The 10,548-nt window shown below is 41.9% G+C and overlaps 1 protein-coding gene across 1 annotated transcript in view; it reads right to left on the reverse strand.

Moving 5' to 3' along the window:
* Window positions 1-10,548, reverse strand: part of ptprn2 (protein tyrosine phosphatase receptor type N2) — a 684,474-nt gene that overhangs the window by 157,257 nt on the left and 516,669 nt on the right. The gene's annotated exons all lie outside the window — the stretch shown is intronic.

The raw sequence follows: 10,548 nt of genomic DNA on the forward strand, positions 1-10,548 counted from the left end.
TTTATCTTTCCATTCAATCCCCCTCCTTATGTGTTTCCCTCATTGTTTAGCCCTGTGACAGCTGGAGATGACAGGCCCGAAGACTTGACAGAATGAGTTCTTTCACACCGTACTGGCCTTCACATTCGCTGAAAGAATAGCAGCCGCACCAAGGTACAATTTAAACAGAGGGGCAAATATGGCCTACAGCTTCAATTCTAACCAAAAACCAAACCTCCATGTCCCTCGCAGACCTCTGAGGTATTTATTCCATCTTTAATCCACTGCCTGTTTCAGAAAACTAAAGATCTGAGGCCTTTGCTAATCTGACCAGAACGGGCGGTTTGTTTTATTCAGGCAATCAGCTTGCAATTGAAGTTCTCAATTAATTGAGAGTTTCATTTTGTTTTCTCGTTCAGTCAAGTCTGCAATGTTCCAGAAGTCAGTGATAGATAGAAATAAGGGAAAAAGTGACCCCCACTCTACACGTATACATAGACATACAGACAGACACAGAGACACACACACACACACACACACACACACACAAACACACACACACACACACACACACAAACACACACACACACACACACAGCACCCACCCTGATCAGGACCTAATGGTGGTACACACTGTAATGGATTGTGTTTTTTTAACTTTGACCTTCTCTAGTAATCCCCATCCTTGTTTTGATTTTACATCTCTTTTTCGGAATCTTTTATCCCGTCCAGCACGGAGTGTTTTGACGATAGCAGCTGTAATTCTTGTGCATCTGGTGCCCACTATACTCTTCATTTTGGCAGCTGAGGGAAGCCTCAGCAGAAGCTGATTTCCATCCTGTGGCAGTGTCTGATTTTAAAATCATCACGATCAAACTTAAAAATGATTAACACATGCAGATCAGAGTTGGCACTTCGATGTGCATTTTACAAAATTTTTTTTTCCCTCTACATCGCCTGGTGAATTATCCTGTTTAAAATAAAAAAGAAACCACAAAAAAAACACATGTAACCCTATCAAGGCCAACTGTTTACTTTGACCCTTAGACGTGATGCCACATTTTGTATTCCACTCCAACTCACACTGTTTGCCTCGCTGTTCCTTCACTACCACCACTTCCACCCCAATGCATTGACAGTCTCTTCGGTTTATATACATTTGCAAAAGCAAAATGCCAAACCTTCAAGGGGGTTAGCGCACATGAATCAGAATTGTGTCTTTATCCATGCTAAACCTCGGTCAGCTGAAGGGTATTTGGAATGTGAAAACTGCTTTTGAACATTTCTTGAGGCCAAATTACCCTGGCAGAATCTTCTGACCATGCACATTCAGCGGAGAGCTTTGGCCCATCTGAAGTCCAAAGACGCAATTTTGTGACCACTTAATGCACATGAAATTTCCTGGAAGATTACTGATCGGCGCTCCCGAAGGACATGCCTCCCTCACTCTTACCAGAGAGTCAGAATGATTAGCATGTCTGTTAGGTTATGGAAATGTTCACCTGCTTGTCTGTCTGTTTAAAACTCTACCAATATATTTCAGAAAATGCCGATTAAAGGCTGCATTGCTCATATGGATAGACAATCAAAGTGAATATTTCATAGACAGGGGAGGTGATGGCCTAGTAGTATTATTGCTGGACTGTTAATCCAGAGACTCAGAGAACATTATGGAGACCCCTGGTTCGAATCCTGCCATGACAGATGGTGGAATTTGAATTCAATATAAAATATGTGGAATTAAGAATCAAATGATGACCATGAATTGATTGTTGGAGAAAAACCCATCTGGTTCACTAATGCCCTTTAGGGAAGGAAACTGCCATCCTTACCTGGTCTGGCCTACACGTGACTCCAGACCCACAGCAATGTGGTTGGCTCTGGGCAATTAGGGATGGGCAATAAATGCTGCACAGCCAGCGATGCCCTCATCCCATTAATGAATATAAAAAAGATTCATTCGCAACTCACTTTCCACTTAATGGGAACAATTTGTGGAGGAAACTTGCCTTGGTGGGGGGAATCCCCTGCCAAGCAAATTTGATTGGATTGCTAAGACACATTACTGAAATGTTAATATGGTCCTGGGAGGGTTAAACACTACAGTTATGGAGAATATGACCCAAGTGCACAGCCTCAGAGTGAAGGAATGACCCTTTAGAGCTGACATGAGGAGGAATTTCTTCATCCAGAGGGTGGTTAATCTGTGGAACTCATTCCCACAGAAGGGTGAGGAGGTCAAGTCATTGAGTGTATTTAAGACAGAGATAGATACATTTGTGATTAGTAAGGGGACCAAAGGTTTCAGGGAGAAAGCAGGAGAATGGGGTTGAGAAACATATCAGCCATGATTGCCACACCAGCCATCGATGGACCAAATGGCCTAATTCTGCTCCAATGTCAGATAGTTTTATTCAGTTAAAAAAAAAGCATGAAATACCTGTCATAAAATAAAACTTAGAATTTAGCAGAAAGTCACTCTTTTGGTTAAGAAGTTCAATTTTAGCACTATGCTGATCAGACCAGGTGGAAAGACATTGCAGGGGGCCACAGATTTGGAAAGGAGCAATCAGTCAGGCTCCTGCCTCTTAAATGAAAGACAGAAGGGAAGGGTGGCATTTATATAACAACTTTCACACACTCAGAAATTCCCAATGGGCTTCAGTATCAAGTACTTGCTCGAAGTGTGGGCCTGGAGTTTTGAAGGGCTGCAGAGACAACCGCAGCAGCTGAAGAGCCTACAATTTCCTGTTACCAACCTGAATGCCAAGGAGATGCAATGGGCAACTTAAAAGATCAGCTGGAATCGTTCAGTCTGCATACTCCAAGCCCTTATCGCCCAGTGGAGACTGAAACCCTGCTGATAGATGGCACGTTCTCATGGCTGCATACTGAAGGTGGGGGAGGGGGCAGAGGAATCATGTCTGCTCACCACTCCACAATGTAATAGCCCACCATCTCACTGGTGCCACAATTAGCAGAAGGTCACAAGTTCACCATTTACAATACTGGATGCTTTCTACCTACATTGACTGCTAACACATCTCACAGCAGTGCAGGAGGGCCTTATATCAGCTTGGGAGCCTCCCCTTTGTCTTCATGTGGATGAGGCTCCCAGAGGCGATTCTGGAGGAGGTGATGGCCTTTTGGTAATATTACTAGACTGTCAATCCCCAGGTAATGTTCTGTAGAACAATAACAGAAGTTGCTGGAAAAGCTCAGCAGATTTGGCAGCATCTGTGAAGAGAAAATCAGAGTTAACATTTCGGGTCCAGTGACCCTTCCTCAGGGAATTATTCCATGTAAATAGTGAAATAGTGACAGAAGTACACTTTGGAATAACTAGAAACTAGTCAACAGCAGTCAATATGGATTTAGAAAGGGAGAAGCCTGCATGATCAACCTCCTTGATGTCTGAGGAATTGATTGCACAAATGGACAATTGGAAACCTGACAATATCATGTATCTAGGTTTCCAAAAGTACCTTGACAGAAACTATATGATAAGCCATAATTTAAAGCTGATTGGGTCAACAATAACAAGTGCCGATTAGGCGAGATATCCCAGGGATGTGGGAAGCACAGAGGGACTGACCCAGCGCTTGGTGTTGCAAGTTCTGTTTCTCATTTATTTAGAGTCATTGAGATGTACAGCATGAAAACGGACCCTTTGGTCCAACTTGTCCACTGCTCTGAGGAAGGGTCACCAGACCCTGAAACGTTAACTTTGATTTTTCTTCACAGATGCTGCCAGACCTGCTGAGCTTTTCCAGCAACTTTGTTTTTGTTCCTGATTTACAGCATCCGTAGTTCTTTCAGTTTTTATTTAATGTTCTGTGGACCTGGGTTCAAATCCTGCCATGGCAGATGGTGGAATTTGAATTCAATAAAAATCTGGAAATAAGAATCTAATGTTGACTGTCAGAAAAACCCATCTGGTTCACTAATGTCCTTCAGGAAACTGCCATCCTTACCTGGTCTGGTCTACATGTGACTCCAGACCCACAGCAATGTGGTTGATTCTTGCCTGCCCTCTGGGTAATTAGGGATGGGCATTGAAGGCTGGCCTAGTCAGTGACACCCTCATCCCATGAATGAATATGGAGGCAGCCATTTAAATGCCCATCTCCTCAATGATGGTTTCAATAAGAGTCCAGCTGAGAGCAGCTCTTGCGTTTCTGAAGCAGCTGGAAACCAGCCCAGTGTCAGGATGGGGAGCATACAGTGAAAAGCCAGATCACAGATGTCATTGGAGATGAAAGCAACACAACAGCCAGCGTGCACACGCGTTGTGATAATAACATGATTTTGTGAGTTGGTCGAGGGATCAATATCGTCTAAGGCACAAGACAGGACTCTTCGGCTGTTCAATATAATGTCATGGGACACTTTATCTGTGTGAGACAGCTTTAGCTTATCCATTTAAATCACCCGAAAGACTGCACCACTGACAGTGCAGTGCTCCTTTGGATCTGCACTGACATGCCAGGCTAGGTTATGTACTGAAGCCTCTGGAGTGGGACTTGAAGACATAACTTTCCAACTCAATGGTGAAAGTGCTATACACTGAGCCATTGTTGACAACTGGCTGACAATAATCCAATTGTCTTCTGTTACTGCAGAGCACGACGAAAGATGGATTTGGGATTAGCCGTGATATTATTTACGATAAAGTAACCTGCCAGCAGTCACTGTCAGACATGAGTAATGGCCAGTTGGCCAAGATATCACAGGCCAAATAGTCATTTATACAACTGTTCCCTAACACAGAATCAATTAATTCAGGAGATAAGACAAGGTGGGAAGTTTGGATAATAATTTGTGAGGAGGAATTACCAGAGAAATCATTTTTTGAATCTGCATCACAGATCATTGGTAGGAAAAGGAAGGTAAGTCAGCCAACTCACATATCTCTTAAAATTCATTCACGTAATAGCATTTTAGGAAATGCCACAGTATATTCGCATGTGTGGTGCAAAGTAAAAGAGTGAAACAACCAAGCCATGAGTTAGTCAGCAGCTAATCTAAATTGCATACTAAGGTACTGACACACGCATTCTTCTGTCACATTTGATGAATGGCCATGACTTGATTCAAATGGGTTTGGGATCTACCTCTGGGAAGTAGATCAGGTGAGTTGGGTCAGGTTGGGATCGGAATTACCAGCAAAAGTCCACCATACATCCCACCTTCCTCCTCAACCCACTGCCGTTTCTATCAATGTGCATTTTTGATAGTGCTAATCCTTCTCAAAATTAATTTAAATTGTCCCTAATTAGTTCAGTTCTCATGTTCATCCCACCCTGAATAAAATGGCATGAATTTCTCTTGAATGACCAGTTTAACTGTTTGCTACACATAGCTGTTTTTTCTTTTTCTTGTCCAGATTGGCAACGGGGATCCTAGGACAGGCCTTAGGCCCCAAATCAAACATCAAGCCACCTTGTGCCTCTTTTGATGGGCACTTTGAGCGCTGTAACATTGTCAAATGTCAACAAAAACAGAATTCACTGGAAAAGCTCAGCAGATCTGACAGCATCTGTGGAGAGAAATCAGATTTAACATTTTGGGTTGAGGACCTGTCCACAGAACTAGCAGAGCAGCTACTCCTGGAGTAACACTACTCAAAATTAACCCCCCCAACCTAAACATGACCTGGTGCCCAACGATTGAATACAGCTCAGAACAGCTTCTACCCTGATAACACCGTTGCCAACTTCAATTTGTTTCTTCCTTCACCTGTTTTAGCCTCGCTAGCTTTATTTCGTTAAATAAATCTTTATTTGTGGCAGAAGCCAGAGCCCTCACTGTCGAGATAATTTGGGAACTCTGATTGAAATCAAACAAAATAACATGAGAGTTTACACCACTAAACCAATAATAATCATCTTGAAAGCACTTTTCAAGTGATGATGGCTGCATTTGATCTTTATTTATAAGTTGTATGCCCTATCTATCAGGGGGTTGATGTGCTGTTGCTGAAGATGTTTGCGCCAAGAATTAAGTAAATAATAGTCGCTGAGCAGACGAAAGAAATAGTAGGTAAAACCTCTCCAAAGGACCAACTGAGGGACTTTATACTTGGGTCACTCATGGAAGAAAAAGGGAAAAAAAATCTTTTGTTTAAATCTTCACTTTCAAACCGCTATAGTACAATAAGATTACAAAGGCACATAGAGTCACAGAGTTGTATAGCATAGAAACAGACCTCTCAGTCCAACTCGTCCATGTTGACCAGATATCCTAAATTAATCTAGTCCCATTTGGCCCATATCCTTCTAAACCCTTCCTATTCATGTACCCATCCAGATACCTAGCACAATTGCAGAATCACAGAAAGGTCAGAAAGCAGGTACAGAACATAATTAGAAAGGTAAGTGGAATGTTGTCCTTAAGTGCAAAGGGGATGGAGTGTCAAAGTTGGAAAGTTTCACTACAGCTGTACAGGGCATTGATGCCAGTACTGAGAACAGTTTTCATCTCCTTATTCAGGAAGATCATACTTGCATTGGAGGCAGTTCAGAGAAGGTTCATAAGGGATGACTTGTGGGATGAAGAAGGTGCTCTTAGAAGTAATGGCTGGGCAGATGAGACCAATGATCTTTGGAATTTAGTGATCTTATTGAAAGGATCCTGAGGGGGGCTTGAAAAGTGGGGTGCACAGATTAAATGTAACTGCCTTCAATTTAAGATGAAGATGAGGAAGAATTTCCTTTCTGAGAGGATCAGCAGTCTGTGGAATCCTCTTCCACAGAGTTCAGTGGAGGCTAGGTTATTCGTGGCAGAACTAGAAAGGATTTTGATTGACAAGGGAGTTAAAGGCTGTTGGGGATAGGAAGGAAGTGGAGTGAGGTCACAACTAGATCAGCTGTGATCTTATTGAATGGTGGATGCGATGAATGATTTACTCCTGCTTCTAGTTATTCTTGTTGTATGCTACACGAGCACTCACTACAACAAGTGCAAAGGATAGAATTGCTAACGCATTTGTATCAGACTGACCAGTTCAGCAAGCTCTGTACCAGCAGAGACTGCATGATCTAGAGCAACAGTAAAAAGTGTGTGAGCAATTAACAGAACACTTTTTACCTTTCTTTATAGTGCCCCACCCAAATTCAGAGGAAAAGATGGAGGAGCTATTTTTCTGCTACCAATGATTACCAAATGCTACCTCCATACATTCTTCGTTCACTTACCCAGGATCAATTTGGTTGTGAAAACAATATATTTTTATGTGACGGCAATATACAACATATTGCTGCTGTTCTCCAGCACTCCTGCACTTCAGTTCTGAAGAAGTGTCGGTGGGCCCAAAACATTGACTCTGTTTTTCTCTCTCTGCAGATCCTGCCAAACCTGCTGAGTTTCTGCAGCTACTTCTGTTTTGTTTCAGATCTCCAGCATCTGTGGCTCTTTGTTTTACAGACTCCTGGAGCCTTGATAGCCTGAATTTTCGTTCTCATTGTGATTAAAGTCATGTGACCTAGAGCCTCATTGGCGAATTCCTTCTATAGATGTGGAGGCAAGTTTCAATCTTACAGTACATAACAAAAAAAAATTGAATCAGAAAAGGCCATCCCCCTATTAATGCCATTGAGGTATTCTATCATCTAGTCTGATTGTACACTGGGAAACTTCAATTGTCATTACTTACAGACTCAAAGAGTTGTACAGCAGAACCTTCATTCCAACTCATCCATGCCGACCAGATATCCTAAATTAATCTAGTCCCAATTGCCAGCATTTGGCCCATATCCCTCCAAACCCTTCCTATTCATATACCCATCCAGATGCCTTTTAAATATTGTAATTGTACCAGCCTCCACCACTTCCTCTGGCAGCTCCTACCATACACACACCACCCTCTGCATGAAAATGTATGAAGGCAAAATGCAAAATCATCACCGAACACTGAACTGCAATTAATGGGCAGATGACCATTCCTATCAAGAGCTTCCTCTGTCCCCTGCACTAAAAAGTAAGGCTCACGATTAGCAGTTCACATAGAAAAGCTACAAAGAATCTTGATTAACTTCATATTTGTTGCTTTGACAGTGTGGATCTCTATCTGACCCCCAGCATGCACCACCTTCCATTTTCCCAGGCCACTTGCCCTCACTTAGGTGAAAGGTTAGGGTTTTTTCAAGCCTAAACAATGGGTGTTGAACAACATGAATAAAGGCCTCCTCCTGCTCTGGTCTTCGTAGAGCTCAGTGTAACATTACATGATCGAATACATTTCAGGAGCTTCACTGAATTGTACAGTGCAACAAAGGCCTACCATTAACAGAATTATTGAACTCAGTTATAACTGGCCCTAGCAGACGAAAACCAGGCCGCGGGCAGAGAGGAAGTGAATGGGCAGCTGAAATAGAACGGGGGACTTACACACTTCCTTCCCAATGTGATCTGACAGACTGTAATTTTACGTTGTAGGTGAGAAGAACCTCTGTCCAAAGGCAGCAGGCTCCTCTTTAAATATGAAGATTGAACTCCAATGATGTAAGTTAGCCTTGATCTGCAATTTTAACCTGAGGTCTGAGGAGTTGGGGGGAGGGGTAAGAAACAGTGGTGACAAAAACACCATCTCCATCATGGAATTTGGCAGTACGTGATTAATGGTGACTAATTTTAGAGAACTTTGATGACATTTTCTGAAATAAAATTAGAGACGTGAATAAATCTGAATTTTAAATCATAGGTTAAGATCCCAAAAACACATATCTATATATATACATATGTATGTATAAAGATGCTGTGAAAATGCGTTTGTACAATCGCAAAACTAATTACTGACATTTACAAGTTTAACAAAATTGCATAATGGCACAAAGGATTTAATTTCGTGAAAGGAATTGAGTAACCAGCATTTTACACATCATTAGTTAAAACTACCGACATACTTCAAAACTTTCTAGGTTAAAGGTCCTGCGTCTCCCTTCAATTGTGACAGCTCTTACGCTGTTAGTCATAGAAATTCATCAATGATTCAGCTCTGGGACTTCTCAGGGCGTCACTAGTGCAAGAAAATTAGGATTTGAAACCATAATGGAAGAGCAAAAGAAGAGGGCACAGTGCAAAGGCAGAGACAGCCACAAACATGGGCTTGCAGGTTTAATGTGGCACAATCCAAGTGAACAGCTACAGTCCATAATGCTACATTTAATAAAACCTTATGGGGTGCAAGTACATGCAGACCCTGTTTTATAATGACATTTCCATGAGCAGAGAATTTTGTTTATTCATTAGCAGTAAATTCTATGCTCCATGAGCAGACAGTTTTGCACATTAGAACATCACAATTGTACATCACAATTCCTCGGTTAAACTTAACTGTTAGCAAGAATATTGCAATTTATTGTATATATACATATGACTTTTTTTTGGTTAGTTTTCATATCACGCAGGAACCCCCACATTAGGAATTGAAAAGAATGTGTAGAAATCATCAGACTTGCTTACACAAAAGCGAGGTTCCATCCTGTATCCGCAGCTGTTGGGTAAAGTCCACAAGCATATTTGAATTGTAGAAGCAAATTTGAGGTGATCTAACAATCATGGGTGGAAGGGCTTGGAAACAGAACAAGATTAATAAAGCTGCTGTTCACTGAAACAGCATGGTTTTTAAAGACTCATTCTTGAAGGACTCCACTTGGATGAAGCTGTTCCTAACAAAGGTGGGTGTTAAAGAGATCCGAGATCCAGCTATTCCTTTCCTGATAAGAAACATGTAAAGAAGTTTTCTGGAAACATGCCATGAACATTTCACAGATAATTTCATTGTGATGGATCCATGTCTAACTTGGGGGCAACTGGAATGTGAATAAAATAGTTTAAAAGAAACCTACTGAAGTTAGACCTTAGTCATCAAAGATAACAAGCAACAAGTTACCTGAAGACTAATCGAAATATTATTTAAAGCAGAACCAAACCACAAACCAGCAGGCACTACTAAAGAAGATCTCTCTTAGATAATTATTTATGGCCTACCATAAAGAGTACGACAACTCAACCAGAGATATATTAAACTAGAATTATGAAATGAACCCTTTCCTTTTTACCATGACAGCTTCCCCCAAAATGTCTTTGGCTATTATCAGGTTCTTAAAAGATTACCCTCCTTCCTGGGGCCAACTCCAATCCTTTCTATAGCTATCTTGTAAGGTCAGGATCATTTCAGCTTGAGACTGAGCTTCACTTGTAATTCCTGCACTATGACTTAAAGAGAAAAAAATCCCTTTTTTTTAGTAACACTATTCTCTTAGTCCACAGACAACAAGGTTCAGGGCTGGATGAACACAGCAGGCCAAGCAGCATCATAGGAGCAGAGAGGCTGACGTTTCGGGCCCAGACCCTTCATCAGAAAAGGGGGAGGGAAAGGGGGTTTTGAAATAAATAGGGAGAGAGTGGGAGGCGGATAGAAGAGGGATAGAGGAGAGGATAGGTGGAGAGGAAACAAACAGGTCGAAGAGGTGGGGATGGAGCCAGTAAAGGTGAGTGTAGGTAGGGAGTTAGGAAGGGGATAGGTCAGTCCAGGGAGGACGGACAGGTCAAGGGGGCGGGATGAGG

Source organism: Rhincodon typus, chromosome 2, assembly GCF_021869965.1.
Source record: "Rhincodon typus isolate 14 chromosome 2, sRhiTyp1.1, whole genome shotgun sequence".
In the NCBI taxonomy this organism is placed as follows: Eukaryota; Metazoa; Chordata; class Chondrichthyes; order Orectolobiformes; family Rhincodontidae; genus Rhincodon; species Rhincodon typus.